We start from the raw sequence: 18411 nt of genomic DNA on the forward strand, positions 1-18411 counted from the left end.
CCCCCCCTCCCCAGAGCAACATGAGTTATAAGGACTAAGCTGTAGTGCAGGTGTGGTCTCAATAGGAGAGCATTTGGCAAAACAATCCCTTTTGTTGTGATCAGAGAGGGCGAGGCTCCCACAACTCAGATTAACCCCTGCAGACACAAGCTAGGGCAATCACTCCTCTTGCTTTGGGGTAAAAATTGGTCGCCAGCTGAGAAAAGGGAAAACATTCCTCCTTGGGCATAGGATCATGATTACTGTGGGGCACTTATGATAGGTATCACAGTAGCACTGTATGGATCAGGGCCTCATTGTGCAAAGTGCTTGACCCACACTGCAAAGGATCATCCCTGTCCCATTTGAGGAGTGTGAAGAGCTTAACAAACCTTTGTGAATGTAGCCTCCCATTCTCCCCCTTGGCAGGAAGGCTGGAGTGGTGCTTGGGGATCTGGCCTCGGCCTTAGGAGATCTGGGTTCAGATTCTGGCTTTGGGGTGACTCCAGGCTTCTGTTCCCCTTCTGTAAAAAGGGGATGAGCTTGACTCCTTGCCCCACCACGGGCTGTCTGAAAAACAGGATGGATTTTGTCCCTTTTTTGTCAAAATTTAACTGAAACATTTCTCCCAGATGGTGAGTTTTGAAAACACTCTTGCCAGCGCCCAGCCGCCTCTCACTGAAGTAGAAGGTAAGATGCCCCTTGACTGTTATGGGAGCAGGCATTAGGTCTCAGGGAGTTGTGTCCAAGGAAAACACTCTGGCTTAGTCTGCACAATCAAGCATCTTCCTGCTGCTCGGCCCCAGGGAGAATACACCCTGCCAGGGCTGCTATTTATCTGATGTGGAAGGGGGTTGTGTGTCATTGTGGAAGGGCCCAGGTCTGACTCTGGCTCACCCTCATGTCCTCTGTAGGTTGTCACTTGTTTGGTATGAGGAAACAAGGTGGGGGACGGGGGCTGCGGGACAGCTGGGTACAGAACCAGCGACTCCCTGCTCCCCTTGAGAGCATGTGGCGTGGAGACCTGCTGCTTGCAAAGTACAAGGTGACAGGGAAGATGCAGGTTGCTTTGGTACCTTCCCTAAATGATGTCCTTAAATACAGCTTCCTGGAGCAGTCAGGTTTGCCAAGGACTAATCCAAGCTCGTGACTGGCCAGGAGGTCTCCTTGCAACAGTGCTGAGACAACTGACTGCTTATCCCCTGGTGCCCTTTAGCATTCCCATTACCCCTCAGAGACACTCAGAGCCGTGGTTAGGACAGGATTCAGCATAAATGCCTATTCGGATAGATAGAAGGGTCCTGGGTTGTAAGTTGGGGGATGGATGTGCTCCTCCCAGATTGCATCAGTGCTTCCTGAGGTCAGCATGAGGTGCTCCCTTCTCCCAGCTGCTCAGCTCCTGCTAGCCCGAGGAGACAGCCTGTGCAGTCTGATTAGCTAATTATGTGATGAGTACCTGTGCAGCCCTCCCAGTCGCTATCCTTCGGTGAGTTTGGGTTGTTTTAGCGGCACACTTCCATTTGTCACTGTACATGCTGCTATTATCTCAGCTCGCCCACCTGGCAGAGACGCTGCACGTCCAATTGCTGAAGTATTAGTGCAGGTAGAAGAGGCTGGTTGTGTGACACAAACGCTAGCATAAGGCACACTGGTGAGTGCAAAGGGATTAGAAATCTTCCCTCTGGTGCTCTAGTGTGATAGGTTCCCATAAGTGTGCATCGGGAGACTAAAATCATTTGAGAACCTTGCCCAAAGCTGATGACTTTGATAGAGGAAAGAAAGCAACAGTCTCTGCCCTAAATATCTAAGTGCCACTGTTTCTTTTGCTGCTCGTACCCTGGAAATCACAGGCTTCAGGAAGCAAGTACATCAGGGATGTGATATTTCCATAACCTAGATGACAGCAACATGTCTCTCTTAACTGACTTGGTTTTAGGTGGTGCATTGGAACTCCATTTTTAACCAGTTTCTGGCGTCGTCTTCATCACTGCCGTATCTGAGCATGGACCTCTGGCTTATTCTTGTCATGCCTGATTGCACTTCTTGCTTTGTCAGGGTGGTGATTTCTCTCTGCATGGGCAGGGGTTATCGCGTGGACACCGTAGCATTAGAAAGAATCCTATCAGCGTAATACCTGCACTCCTAACACCGCTTTCTGAGTTGTGCTCTCCAGCCAAGGAGCTCACAGCACTTTGGGGACATGCATGATTTAGGTCTCACAGCAGCCCTGTGCTAAACATTATCATCCCCGCTTTACAGATGCACAGAGAGGGCAAGACCAAGCCAGACCTTTCGGTTGGAACTGTGTGGGCATGTGCCTGTGTAACCCACCCAGCTGGGTGTGGTGTTTTGTTCCGTCCTGTGGCACCGGGACCACTTAGAAAGAGTGAAATGAGTCTGCTCTGCAGCCCTAGCTACGAGCCATGTGGTTTCAGCTCACGCAGCAGAGGCTCATGTACTAAGCTCCAGCGGCCCCAGCTTCGATCCCGCCCGCCGATAACCGGGGTCTGTCGGTGTTACGCCTGCCTTCCGTGGAGCTCTGCATGAGTTCAGGGGTTTGCTTAGGGCATGGCTACACTTGCAGATGTACAGCGCTCTTCAAGCAAACATTAGCTGTGGATACTCCAAGCGGAGCCCCCCTGCCTGCCTCTCACTCATTCAAAACAAATAGTAGCTGTGTTCGTTTTTTTGACAAGCAGCCCCTGAAACGGAGCTTTGAAAGGGCACTTCCTCCTCTGGAGTTCACAACAAAACAAGAGAGGACGCTTCAGTTAAAAGGATTATGGGGAGTTTCCAGAGGTCAACCAGTGCGTAATAATGTTACTCTCCATTTCCACTGGAGCAGCAGTGTCTCAGCCAATACACAACAGCTGTTATTCCTCTTGGGGAAGTGGAGTACCAGCAGCGCTGTAGCCGCGGAGACACAGCGCTGTACGTGCCTTGCCAGTGTGGATGGGGAGTGAGGTACAGCGCTCCGGAAGGCTTTATGCTCTGTAACTCGCAAGTGTAGCCAAGGCGTTAGCTGCGTCATATTGCTGGAGAGAGTCCCTAGAGTTACATGCCTAAATAAGTGGCCTGGTTTTTGTGGTGTTCAACACCGATTGCTCCCATTGGTTGAAATTCCCATTGATAGGTGCCTAATTTTAGACAAGTTTGAAGGGGTCAGAGGAATTGCACTGACTATATTCTGTTTGCACATAACAAACACAACTAGATCAGGATCAATTGCACCTAAATGACAATCAGGTTTTAGTTCAGTGATCAATTCCAGTTGATCTCTCAAAATGAGATCTATTATAGAATTACCCTGACTTGGTCACAATACTTTTTATTAGCAGCCTATCCTCTATAATTGCGAGGAACTCCAGGGAGGCTTTTAGTGGCAACATGAGACCACCAGCCTATGTCCCTCAGAATGAAATCCCCCAAGATAAAATAATTTTTCTGTCAACATATTACAGGCAGACACTGAAGCAGCTGCTCATCCTGTTCCCTCATTTGATCTGGTATCTAGAAGGGACCCACACTACCCCTATCTTGTGGCCCTTTGTCATGTTGTCTGCAGTGACTTGAGCGTGGGTCCCAACCTCAGGGCAGACTGTTAAGACCAAGATACAAACCCCACATTGGCTTTGAGTTCAGTACTTAGATTTCACCAACCAATTATCAGGTGTGAACTCCTCAGGCACTGTACCGTTCTTAACATACAGTTACAGTCAATCTGTTTGGGTACTACGATCTGTCTTGCCACCCATGTAAGCTTAGATAGTCCCTTACACCAAGAATCACAGCAATACTCAGGTTACTCCTGGTCCCAAAGAAGCAGTCACTTACTTTCAATCACATCCTAGATCTTACAACACTTGTAGCTAATCTTATAATAAACTATATACATATCTATTAATAGGAAAAGAAAACAAGAGTTATTTACAATGTCAAGGCAGGTAAACCTGGATGCACAAATGAGTTACAATCTTAAATTCGAAAGATAATAGAAGCTTCTATAATAAGAAAGTGCTATTCGTCCTTTAGGGCTAACCCAGGCAAAACAGCTGGGACTTCTTGCTTATGCCAAGAATACCTTGCCCTCCAGAGTCCAGGAAGCATAGAGATGCAGTTCCTTCATGTTAGGGGTTATCATGCTCCTCCTCCCTTGTTTTCTGAGCTGCAAATTCAGCTGATGGGACGAATCCACTTGGATGATTCATCTTCATTGGAGGCTGGGTGAGAATAGCAGAACAAAGTGTTTTGTCCTCTTTAATGTCTTACAGTAGCCCGTCTGGTGTTGAAGGACCTTCCCTATGGACGGAACTTAACACCTTCTGTTGGAGACCAGCACTTCATGCTAGTTAATATCTCTCTTCTGCCTGGAGATTTACACAGTCACAGAGGCTTAAAATACAAATTCTCAAATATTACCTTACAACATGGGCTACAGATACTACAAGTGAGATTAATGAATGCAGCAACTCACAAGCATTCTATAACATCTAAATACATTCTTAAAATTGTAACACCTATTTAACAATACTAGCGCACAGGTGAGCCAGACTGATTCCAGCCAGGTATTTGTCAGTGTTCAGTTAAGACACTGGGACATTGGCATGAGATGGCACCTGGTCTGCCAGCATCACACCCCTATTTTGTGATCTATCAGTTAGAACATTGATTCATAAGCACTTCAGGTCCTTTCCTCCTGACCCGTCAATAACTCTAAAGTGCCACCCTGCTTTACTTCTGCCCATTTTATCTTTCATAAATACAGTGTAACTATTGATAGTAACACCCCACATGTGATTTCTCCCACCAGGCTTCAGTTATACCAATTATGTCAAATTTCCTCTCATAAATGAGTAATTCTAATTTATCTTGTTTTTTACCCAGCCTTCTAGCATTTGTATACAGACAGTTAAAGAATTTCTTCTCCTTATGTGTCACTTTGATTTGAGCACATGTACAGTATTTGACCCCTCAGCACCCCCCCCCCATACTAGTTTAATGCTCTCCTGGCTAGTCTAGTTTGTCTGTCACCCAGAAGACTAGTTCCCCTTCTACTGTGTTGGAGATCGCCCAAGCCATGCGGCCTCCTCTCACCATAGGAGGTGGCCCCATGAAATCAGACCCCTCCACCTTACACCACCTACCTAACTAGTCATGCACTTTCAGTATCTTCCAGTGTCCATCTTCTCTCACTAATGGGACAGGAAGTGTCTCCAAGAAGATCACCTACATACATGAGATATGTCCTGCTCCTGGCACACATACGTTGTCTAACTCACTTGGTGGGTCTTCAGAGGCTCAGCCCTCCCGCTGGGTTACATAGTCAAGCAAACCCCTTCCAGGGTAGCAAAGAATTCACCAAACTGTCTATCTACCCTCATGAGGGTCTTCAGCCCTGGATCTGAACCTATTAAATTTAGCCCTCCACTTGGGCTTACAAATGAGTCTTGTCTCCTTCTTGGGGCTTACACCACTTCGCCAGTGGGGAGACCCAGGCCCACCCACTGCTCTGGGTTCCAGCCCAGGGACTCTATACAAAGCAGCCACATGCTACTCACTTGGCTTTGTTGCTGTTCCTTCCCTGGGCCTCTTCTCACCTGGCCCTTTATTGTGATATCCTGTCCCTTTGAATGTTCAGGGGGCTCTGTGCTCTCCCCCTTCCCCAGTACAAAGCCACACTTTTGTGTTACTTTCACTTTTTCAGCCAGAACAGTAGAGTGAGCATAGCAGACAGCTGTGTGTCCATCGGCTCCCTCTGCCTCTGTCTGTTTCTCTCCTTCTGTGCTGGTACCAGAAAACCAATATTTATCCTCACACCTCAGCTAAACTTCTCAGGGTGTCTCCCTCCCAGCCAATCTGGGCCAGGCCTGACGCAGACGCTTCCCTCTGGCCCCAGCCAGGAACTGAGTTCCTCAGGCCCTACAGCAGTTTTTATCTGAGCCTTCTGGACTCTGATTAGTTGCTTCTGTGCAGCTTCTCTAGGCAGCCCTGGAGGACCCACCTTTTCTGCTGTTTTCCTGGGGCGGGGTGTGGTAGGACCAAGGAGCCTTTACTACGGGGCCACGAAGGACCAGGTGCAGCTTGTCACAGTGCTAGAGAGAGTAGGGGGTTTATTTAAAGAGTGTTGGGTGAAGACAAAATAACACATTTTCCAAAAGGGTCTGAGAGACTTTTTGGTTGCTGCAGGAACTGTAGACATGAATTTCCAAACACTACAGCAGTACGATTGTATTAATATAGCTTCCCCATCCACCCGCTTTAACACCCTCAGACTATAAGAGATGCCCTTAGATGACATTCATTTGGCTGTCAAAAGAAGAATCATACAGTCAACCGAAGGGTTAACTCACAACTCTATCTGCTGTAGGTAGGAAATATATTAAATGAAAGGAAATGGTCTTTACCGGGGAAATCAGTTGCCTCTTATCAAATCTCTTTAAGTGAAAATGTCTCTGAATTTTTTGCAACTCCTACAGAAACAGCTTTGCAGTTAGTAACATCTAATTTGATATGCAATATGAGTAAATACTGGTACACTGGGGCTTTTTTTTTAAGATTGTTGTATATCTAAATAGTTAGGTTATGTTTATAATTTAATTCACTATTTAAAGATTCAGTGCAAAGGTCTGGAATATATAAACTGCATGCCTGACTCGCTACACGTCTTTGGTGACCTTTGTAGAGGGGAAATACTGCTGCTGCTTTTTTTTTACTAGTAAAAACATACAAAATTTTCTGACCCATGTGACATTGTCATTTTCCTTTGCAGGGCTGTTATTACTAAAAATAGACAAATATGTTCAGCTTGCACATTACAGATGTTTGTTTGAAGTCCTGTGAGGCTCTTTTCTCTTCTAAACAAAGATTTGGCGTGGTGTTGGTATTGGTGGTGGTGGTGGAGACTTGTTGGCTGAGGGCCCTTGGATAGTCAATTTGAAAACCTAGTGCTCCCCTGGCTGGGAAGAACCTCCTAGAGCACTGGAAACAGTAGTTGTTTCTGATGCAGTTTTCTCTCACATCTTCTGCTGAGAGAGGAGAGGTATGCCAGCTGGAGCCATATTCCTGTGGGTTCCCTGTCTAAAGGCACGTCTCAGCATAGATATATATAATGGCGAGTGAACATGTGCTGGTGTTAAATATTTGTATCTAACAGCATAGGTGTGCATGAACTTTTAGTCTTGGTTTGCCCTGTGTGTGTGCATGGAGCTGCTGTTCCTGTTGTTTAGGGATGTGGGTTGTGGCGACTGAGGTCACATTCTGTACTGGAAAGTGGGCAGACCAGGGGGCTGTAGTGAACACCAGGCCCTATGGAGTTAGAGTTATGTCTAGTCTGAAGAAAAGAATGTAATAGCCAAATACAAGATCCCCTTGCTTTAATGAAAAGAGCAACACAGCACGTGAGGAGAATGGAGGGGAATGTAGTCTGCTCCCCAAGCTTGTCCTTTCTTCAGTGCTGGAGCACAGCTCGGCACAACCCCCACCGAGGGATGTCAGCCGTATCTAGGTAAAGGAGGAAGCCTACTGTGGAGTCAGCACTTCTCTCTTATGCCCTTCCTGGGCTGGGAGAACAGGCTGCTTTCCACACTGCCACATGATTCTGAGATATACAATAGTTTTGAGGCTTGAGTCGTCAAGAAATGCTGCTGCTGCGCTGGAACAATCAGGGACTGCTATTGAATTTTTGGCACAATGAAGGGAAAAATAATTAAATAAATTAATGGGTCTTTAAAAATCAATTTCAACTAATCTGGGACCACAAACTCTACAATGCCTTCATCAAAATTGCAGGGTTATTGGATAGTGTCATTACAGGGCAGAGTTAAGGTTATTTTGATGTTTTAATAGTACATTTCCATACACAAACGTAACTCTGAATTTCATGGATTTGTAATGCTGGGTTCTGAGATACTATAAAATCCCTGTAATGGGTTTTATCCTAAAATTACCATCTTGTACTTTCAACGTGAACTCCATGTAATGTAATTTTTTGTCTTGGAATATAAAATTGAAATATTTGATCTGACATTCTATCTAGCATTTACAGATATATTTAGTTGTTCAGCTTCAAACCAGAACTCAACTTAACTTTAGCTACCAAACAATATGGTTTTGGGTTTACATTTTTGTCCCTATTGGGGTGTGGAAGGGACAGAGGAATGTTAACTGAACTCCTTCTGTGCATTTCAGGATGGTTAAAAGTGGCTGTGTATTAAAAGTCTGAAGGCAGCTACCTGGATATAATAGAACACACTCATTTTCAATGTTTTGTTCCCCATTCTGTTCCACAGCAGCTGTCATTATGTGAAAAGTTTTTAAAGTGTTTGGAGAGCTGTTTGCAGCTCTTCTTTGGGGCTGGATTCCTTCCATTCTCTGCGTTCAAGTTAAGGGCCTAATTTCAGATTTCCTCTTGGAGGGTGCAGCCCAAGAGCCCTTATTCTAATGAAGTCTACTCTGTGCAATTAAATCTCCTTGAAGAGCTGCACCCTAGCTGAATGGCACTGAAATAGCAAAATCTTGAGATCTGTCTGCCCTACCTGTCCCCCTTCTTCTGCAGAACAGTGTGGAGCCTCAGACTCACATGGAAGTTTTCCCTGAAAGGTGATAAGATTAGCACCCGCCTCTTGGGTTCATTTCTCTTTTTGGTAGCCTGAAAACAACTGATGAAACTCTTGCTGTTAAGCGTGAGCTGTCTCCATTTGGTTCGTGCAATTACTGCTGCACAAGACCAGTGATTTCCAGCAGGCACTTTTTCTTCATCCAAGGTCACTGGATGAAGAAGAAGTCTCTGCTCTGGCCAAGCTGCACTCTGGACTACTTTATGAGAGCATTGCCTTTCCCCAGTCTTGGGCTCGGTCTGGGTTAGAACCTACAGCCTCTGCCTCCAAGAAGGCTGGAGATCAGCTGGGCACTACGGGAGTCCTTACCCTGAAGTTGGCACGTGCGTTGTGGTGAGATGTAGGTCATACGGCCTGTTTCTGTTCCCTGCCTGTGTGTGGCTGTTTAGAATGAGGTTTCTGGGGCAGATATGTGGGTGTGAATTCAATTCCCTCTCCTTGAATATTCTGTCATATTCTCTCAAAATTGCTTTTCATTGAAAAGTCTTGCCCCTAATGCCATATCCATGGAAAGTGAATACACGAAGGTTATGGAATTGAGCTGGAGACAGTCAGAAATGGATAAGGTCAAATGGGTATTAGTTTGTGTCTGCCATAGGCCACCAGGGAACAGGATGCCTGCAGGGCTGCTGAAACAGTTTGTATAGTGGGGGTGCTGAGAGCCATTGAACCAAACTGTAAACTCTGGAGATCAGTGGTTCTCAGCCAGGTGTCAAGAGCTTTCTGGGGGGCCACCAAGCTGGGCCAGCATTAGACTTGCTTGGGCCCAGGACAAAAAGCTGAGGACCCACCACATGGGGCTGAAACCTGGGGTCCTGAGCCCTGCCATCCCAATCAATTTAGCTTCATGGGATCCCCTGTGGTGTGGGGCCTGGGCAATTACCCTGCTTGCTACCCCCTAATGCTTGCCCTAGCTTTTATATGTAGGTGGACCATGGAGGTTTTATAGCATGTTGGATGGACCTCAGAAAAGAAAAAGATTGAGAGCCTCTGCTGTATATGATGGAAACCACTTTGGCACCCCTAGTTCCAGCACCTATGGATGACTTGCTCCACATGCACTTATCTATAATATGTGGGGGAAAAACACCTGCATGATCATGGGGGGCCTTCAGTTTGAGTGCCATATGCTGCTGTCAGTGCTAAAATATCCTTGGGATTTCTAAACCTTAGAGATGATAATTTCCTAACTCAAAAAGTATTGCAGCCAACACAGGGGAATTCTATATTATATCTCATCTTGACAGACAAAGTGGAACTGATCACAGAACTGAAAATTAATGGTAGCTTAGTGATCATGACTGGATCCCATTTATAATGTGCACATGGAATAAAGCCCAGTCCAGTAATATGAATACTTGGTTCTTTAAAAGGGCTAATTTCAGAAAGCTGAAAAAAATTGAGCCAGATTAGTTGAGAGGAAGTTTTCAATCAGAAAAATGTGAACGATAATTGGGAATCATCTAAGAATATGTTACGGATGCCCCCAAAGCCACAATCCCATAATTGAGGATGTAGGTTGTATGGGTTTAAAAAAACACTCTAGGAGGGAAGTGAAGGCAGCTGTGTCTATATATATATTAAAAAAAAGACAAATTAAATAATGGGAATGTTGATAGTAATGAATATAAATCAGAAGATAGGATTTATAGAACACTGAGAAGGGGAACTAAGGGCCACAAGGAGAAATCTATGACCAGCAGAATTAAGGACAATCAAGGGTTTAAGTATACTAGGAAGTGTTCAATAAATATTTCTCTTCAGTATTTGGGGAAAAATAGATGATATAGTCCTATCATGTGATGGCAATTGTCCCATTCCACTAGTATCCTTAGAGGATGCTAAACAGCAGCTACTAAAGTTAGACAATTTAAAATCAGCAGGTCCAGATAACTTGCATCCAAGTGTTTTAAAAGAGCTGGTTGAAGAGTTCCCTGGATGATTAATGTTGATTTTCACTAAGTCTTGGAACACTGGGGAAGTTCCAGAAGACTGGAAGAAAGCTAACAACAAAAGGGTAAACAGGATGACCTGGGTAATTAGAGGCCTATCAGTCTGACATTGATCCCAGGCAAGATAATGGAGTGACTTATAGAGGACTTGATTAATAAAGAATTCAGTTATGGTAATATAATTAGTGCCAATCAGTATCAGTTTATGGAAAAAAAAATCCTGTCTGATTAAACTTGATATCTTTTTTTGATGCTAGAAGTCTACATACTAAGATGGGTGAACTTGAGAGCCTGGTATTACGTGAGTATATTGATATAATAGACGTCACGGAAGCTTGGTGGAACAATGATAATCAATATTTAGCGTGTGCATTGTCATCTAGCCCAGTGATGGCATCTTCAGTGGCGTGATGCAGTTCTTCTAGGCCACCTCCGAACCTAGTCGGCAGGCATTCAGCGACAATGGGCGTCGTTGTCTGTGTTGTGCCACAGCTGCACAAAGGGCTGTCACGAAGGCCCCAGCGATACTGGCTGGCTGCACAGAGACCTCGTCCGGTCCAGAACTTGTTCAATAGGGACCATTGGGTGGGGATTATGACAGATATCCATTCCTCTCACCAGAGTGTTTCTGCCCTAACATCCTGGTATGGCGGATGAGACCGTAATGGGCTATCTGACAGCAAATGTGCAGCTGGTGGTTTAAAAGGGTCATTGTGCAGTGGCAGGCTTGAGTTGGTGCGTACTTTCTCCAGTAACTTGCCAGTGGCAGCCGCTCATCTGATATTCGGAGGAAACAGCTAAAGTTAAGACACGCAATAATCTTCTTAGCAAACTGGCAGGTTTGTCATGGGGTGCTTGTGCTCCAGCTTTGCAGATGTCAGCTCTTGCCACCTCATATTCGGTGGCAGAGCACTGCGCACCAGTGTGGAGTTGATTGTCACGCACCAAACTGGTGGATATGCAGTTACATGCCACTATGCTCATCATCTCTGGCTCCCAGCATCTGACTCCACTCCCATGGCTTCCAGTTCTGAGCAATATTCATAGAATCGTAGAATATCAGGGTTGGAAGGGACCTCAGGAGGTCAACAAAAATGATGAGGGGTCTGGAACAGCTCCACACAAGGAGAAAATAAGAAGATTGGAACTATTTAGCTTAAAAAAGACACTAGTGAGGAGGGATGTGATAGAGGTCTATAAAATCATGACTAGTATGGAGAAAGTGAATAAGGAAGTATTATTTACCTCTTTACATAACACAAGAAGCAGGGGGGGGGTCACCTGATTAAATTAATAGGCAGTAGGTTTAGAAATAAAACAAAAGGTAGTTCTTCACACAATGCACAGTCAGCCTGTGGAGCTTGTAGCCAGGGGATGTTGTGAAGGCCAAACGTATAATTGGGTTAAAAAAAGAATTAGATAAATTGATGGAAGATAGGTCCATCAGTGGCTATTTGCCAAGATGGTCAGAGATGCAACTCCATGCTCTAGGTGTCTCTAAACCTCTTACTTCCAAAAGCTGGGACTGGATGACAGTGGATGGGTCACTTGATAGTTGCCGTATTCTGTTCATTCCCCCGGAGGCACCTGACAATTGCCACTGTTGAAAGACAGAATACTGGTCTAGATGGACCACTGGTCTGACCCAGTGTGGCCATTCTTATGTTCTTATGATAAAATTACAAGATTGATTGATAAAGGTAATAGTATTGATGTATTAGACCCGTGTAAGGCATTTGACATCTTGATTAAAAAACTAGAACAATATCAAATTAACATGGCACACATTAAATGGATTAAAAGCTGGCTAACAGGTAGATCACCAGATGCAACTGTAAATCAGGAATCATCATCAAACTGGTGTGTTTCTAGTGGGGCCTTGCAAGGAACAGTTCTTGACCATATACTATTTAAAATTTTTGTTAATTTCCTGGAAGAAAACATAAATCTCACTGATGAATTTTTTAGATGACACACAAATTGGGAGAAATAATAAATAATGAAGAGGACAGGGTGTTGATTCAGAATGACCTGGATCGCTTGGTAAACTGGGTGCAAGCAAACAATATGTATTTTAATATGGCTACATGTAAAGGTATAAATCTAGGAACAAAGTAAGTAGGCCACACATGTAGGATGGCGGATTCTATCCTGGGAAACAGTGACACTGAAAAAGATTGGGGGGTGGTGGTGGATAAGCAGCTGAGCATGAGATCCCAGTGTGACACTCTGGTCAAAAGGGCTAATGTGATCCTGGGATGAATAAATAGAGGAATCTCGAATACAAGTTGAGAGGCTACTTTACCTCTATATTGATACTGGTGCAAGAGCTGCTGGAATTCTGTGCCCAGTTCTGGTGTCCACAATTCAAGAAGGATGTTGGTAAAGTGGAGAGGACTCAGAGAAGAGCCACAGAAGGATTAAAGGATTAGAAAAGATGCATCAGAGTGTAGATGGATTCAAGGAGCTCAATCTATTTAGCTTAAGAAAGAGAAGGTTAAGGGGAGACTTGATTACAATCTATAACTACCAACATCGGGCACAAATATTTACTAATGGGCTCTTTGGTCTAGCAGAGGAAGATCTAACATGTTCCAGTAGCTGGAAGATTATGCCAGACAAATTCAGACTGGAAATAAGATGTAACATTCTAACAGTGACAGTAATTAACAATTGGAACAACTTTCCAAGGTCAATGGTGGAGTCTCCATCACTGACAATCAGAAAAACATCCAAGTTTGATTTAAAAGAAGCTCTGCTCTAGAATTAATTTGGGGATGTTCTCTGGCCTGCTTTATACAGGGAGCCGGACTAGATGGTCATATTGCTCCTTATTTGCTGTGGAATCTGTGAATCTATGAAAGCAAATTAACTGCCCGTTCTCTGTAAACTAGAGAACAAGGCACTGTGTTCCACTCATCTGTGTTCTATGGGAACTGGTTTTCCCTTAAGGAAAACAAGCACTAAACCTGATTTAAAACCAGAGGTGCAAAAACTATATTGGCTGTTTACAGTAGAGGATAAAAAAATTGGTCAAATTAGATATTGAAGACATTCAGGCTGTATGACAAATCGTGCCTTTTAGCCAACTTTTCAGAAGCTGCAGAAGGCCTTGGATAGGAGAGAGGGTATGATTTTGAGTTTTCCATTCTTAGCATGTACCTTGACTAATCTCTCCATGCTGATTACTTTACTTCACCAAAGCCAACAGCCTCAAAGTTAACATAATATAAGAACATAAGAACGGCCGTACTGGGTCAGACCAAAGGTCCATCCAGTCCAGTATCCTGTCTTCCGACAGTGACCAATGCCAGGTGTCCCAGAGGGAATGAACCTAACAGGCAATGATCAAGTGATCTCTCTCCTGCCGTCCATCACCACCTTCTGACAAACAGAGGCTAGGGGCACCATTCCTTACCCATCCCGGCTAATAGCCACTTATGGACTTAACCTCCGTGAATTTATCTAGTTCTCTTTTAAACCCTGTTATAGTCCCAGCCTTTACAACCTCCTCAGGCAAGGAGTTCCACAGGTTGGCTGTGCGCTGCGTGAAGAACTTCCTTTTATTTGTTTTAAACCTGCTGCCCATTAATTTCATTTGGTGACCCCTAATTCTTGTATTATGGGAATAAGTAAATAACTTTTCCTTATCCACTTTCTCCACATCACTCATGATTTTATATACCTCTATCATATCCCCCCTTAGTCTCCCCTTTTCCAAGCTGAAAAGTCCTAGCCTCTAATCTCTCCTCATATGGGACCCTCTCCAAACCCCTAATCATTTTAGTTGCCCTTCTCTGAACCTTTTCTAGTGCTAGAATATCTTTTTAGAGATGAGGAGACCACATCTGTGCACAGTATTCAAGATGTGGGCATACCATGGATTTATATAAGGGCAATAAAATATTCTCTGTCTTATTCTCTGTCCCTTTTGTAATGATTTCTAACATCCTATTTGCTTTTTTGACCGCCTGTGCACACTGCGTGGACATCTTCAGAGAACTATCCATGATGACTCCAAGATCTCTTTCCTGACTCATTGTAGCTAAATTAGCCCCCATCATATTGTATGTATAGTTGGCGTTATTTTTTCCAGTGTGCATTGCTTTACATTTATCCACATTAAATTTCATTTGCCATTTTGTTGCCCAATCACTTCGTTTTGCGAGATATTGAAGTTCTTTGCAGTCTGCTTTGGTCTTAACTATCTTGAGCAGTTTAAGTATCCTTACAGTTTCTTGTCAAACTATCTTAAATCAGCTATCTTGATTAATACTACAAAAGTTTTTTTTCTCCTGCTGACAACAATTCCTCTTAATTAATTAGCCTCTTAGAGTTGGTTGGGCAACTCTCACCTTTTCATGTTCTCTGTATGTATATATAGCTCCTCACTATATGTTCCATTCTATGCGTCCGATGAAGTGGGCTGTAGCCCATGACAGCTTATGCTCAAATAAATTTGTTAGTCTCTAAGGTGCCACAAGTACTCCTGTTCTTTATGAGCAGTTTAGTATCACCTGCAAATGTTGCCACCTCACTGTTTACCCCTTTCTCCAGATCATTTATGAATAAGTTGAATAGGATTGGTCCTAGGACTGACCCTTGGGGAACACCACTAGTTACCCCTCTCCATTCTGAAAATTTACCATTTATTCCTACCCTTTGTTCTCTGTCTTTTAACCAGTTCTCAGTCCAGGAAAGGATCTTCCCTCTTATCCCAGGACAACTTAATTTACGTAAGAGCCTTTGGTGAGGGACCTTGTCAATGGCTTTCTGGAAATCTAAGTACACTATGACCACTGGATCCCCCTTGTCCACATGTTTGTTTGAACCCTTCAAAGAACTCTAATAGATTAGTAAGACACGATTTCCCTTTACAGAAACCATGTTAACTTTTGCCCAACAATTTATGTTCTTCTATGTGTCTGACAATTTTATTCTTTATGATTGTTTCAACTAATTTGCCCAGGACTGATGTTAGACTTATTGGGTCTGTAATTGCCGGGATCACCTCTAGAGCCCTTTTTAAATATTGGTGTTACATTATCTATCTTCCAGTCATTGGGTACAGAAGCTGATTTAAAGGACAGGTTACAAATCATAGTTAATAGTTCCACAGTTTCACATTTGAGTTTTTTCAGAACTCTTGGGTGAATGCCATCTGGTCCCGGTGACTTGTTGTTGTTAATTGATAAACTTAATTCCAAAACCTCCTCTAGTGATACCTCAAGCTATGACAATTCCTCAGATTTGTCATCTACAAAGGACGGTTCAGGTTTGGGAATCTCTCTAACATCCTCAGCCATGAAGACTGAAGCAAAACATTCATGTAGTTTCTCCGCAATTACTTTATTGTCTTTAAGTGCTCCTTTTGTATCTTGATCATCCAGGGGCACCACTGGTTGTATAGCAGGCTTTCTGCTTCTGACAAACTTAAAAAACATTTTTTATGACCCTTTGAGTTTTTGGCTAGTTTTTCTTCAAACTCCTTTTTGGCTTATCTTATTGCATTTTAACGCTTAGTTTGGCAGTGTTTATGTTCCTTTCTATTTACCTCACTAGGATTTGACTTCCACTTTTTTAAAGATGCCTTTTTATCTCTCACTGCTACTTTTACATGATTGTTAAGCCACAGTGGCTCTTTTTTAGTTCTTTTACTGTGTTTTTTAATTTGGAGTATACATTTAAGTTGGGCCTCTATTATGGTGTCTTTGAAAAGTGTCCATGCAGCATGCAGGGATTTCACTCTATTCACTGTATCTTTTAATTTCTGTTTAACTAGCTTCCTCATTTTTGCATAATTCCCCTTTCTGAAATTAAATGCCGCAGAGTTGGGCTGTTGAGATGTTCTTCCCAGCACAGGAATGTTAAATATTGTTATGTTATGGTTACTGTTTCCAAGCTGTCCTGTTATAGTTATCTCTTGGACCAGCTCCTGCACTCCACTCAGGACTGGATTGAGAATTGCCTCTCCCCTTGTGGGTTCCTGTACCAGATGCTCCAAGAAGCAGTCATGTAAAGTATGGAGAAATTTTGTCTGTGCATTTCGTCCGGAGGTGACATGTTCCCAGTCAATATGGGGATAATTGAAATCCCTCACTATTACTAAGTTCTTTATTTTGATAGCCTCTCTAATCTCCGTTAGCATTTCATTGTCATTATCACTGTCTTGGTCAGGTGGTCGATAATAGATCCCTACTGTTATATTCTTATTAGAGCATGGAATTTCTATCCATAGAGATTCTATGGAACATGTGGATTCATTTAAGATTTTTACTTCATTTGATTCTACATTTTCTTTCGCATTTAGTGCCACTCCTCCCCAACCCCGCACCTTGCTTTCAGTTGTTTGCAGTAGATTTGTAAGTAGAGTGGGCCTGCATTCTTCTGTAGTGAGATAATTTAAAAACATTAAGTTCCAGTGACAATTTTGCAGATGTAACTTTGCAAATTCTGGAGGGAGAAGGGTCAAACATGTTGTGGCTAAACATTTTGTAGGTTGATAAAACAATGTATCTGATACCAAATTCCCAGATCTCCTGCTAATGATCTCTAAGTGGCAAGAGTTTATAACTCCAGCTTTTGCCAGAGGAGATTAAGGTATATCTTTACTGCAGATAGGGTGACCAGACAGCAAGTGTGAAAAATCGGCACAGGGGGTGGGGGAGTAATAGGAGCCCATATAAGGAAAAGACCCAAAAATCGGGACCGTCCCCATAAAATCGGGACATCTGGTCACCCTAACTGCAAAAAGGGATTTTTTTATGTTGTGAGAGCTATCTGGAGACAGCTGTCTGGATGTAAAAGCACATCTTTTTCACAGTGCAGACAAAAGCCTTTTAACCATTACCCCTGTCTCCTTTCATTATGAAAGCACTGCCCTCCACTCCACTGTCACAAGTAACAGCCCATGTTTCTGACCACAATTAGCTTAAATTGGTTAATGATTTAAGTCATTTTATCATTCAGTGCTGACCTATAGAGCTGACATTACAGGCTGAGGATAAACATTATTCAGCCATAATGAGGTTTTACAATTCAGTCAGCAACAATTTCAGGTTTATTATGCTAAGACCACATACATTTCTCTTCTTTAATTGGGTCAGTGTGTTTGTAAAGTGATTACTTCACAGAACAAGCTTTTCCAGGATAAGCTTCAGCACCTCGTTCACTTTGTCAGACTAGATTATCTAGTTTTCATCCAGTAGAAATTATGCAGATCCTCTTTGCACTGCCAACCGAGTACCCCCCATCGTAATGAAAATAGAGGGGTGAAATACGAAGTCATCCATTTGATAGAACTTCATGTGTGATTATCCTATGCAAAATGAACACAGCCTTTGTTGTATACAACACATACATGCGATTAGAGTGAGGGCTGTAATTTAGGTACATGATTTAGTGAGCCAGTTCTTGGGGAACCAGCAGATGGCTTCAGTCAAATGAAATGAACCCTTCCAGGGCTGGCCCATTGTGTTAAAAAAACATGGGCAGCCAGCTACAACTGTTTTGCCCAGGCTTGTTGGTCTTGAGCTGCGCGAGCTCAGCATTCAGTCGGGGTGGCTGGGGATGTTACATGCTCCTCCTGTGGTCTCCCTTGTAAAATGAACTGCATCTTCTCTTTGCTTTGGGAGACCTGATCCTATGACAGCTACAATCCACCCTGCTTTCCACCTGCGATGTCTCCAGTGAAAGCGTGGCCAGCTGCCACGTCCCTTCAAAGACAGCCTACGAGGCTCTCCATCTACAGTTTACATCACTGTCTCATGAGACAGTATGTTCTTTCTGCTCCCACCCAACTTTACCTGCAGCTGGCTACACTCCGCTCCTTGTCCTGCAGCCTAGTGTCCTGTCTTCTCCTTCCC

This window comes from Gopherus evgoodei, chromosome 4, assembly GCF_007399415.2.
Source record: "Gopherus evgoodei ecotype Sinaloan lineage chromosome 4, rGopEvg1_v1.p, whole genome shotgun sequence".
In the NCBI taxonomy this organism is placed as follows: Eukaryota; Metazoa; Chordata; order Testudines; family Testudinidae; genus Gopherus; species Gopherus evgoodei.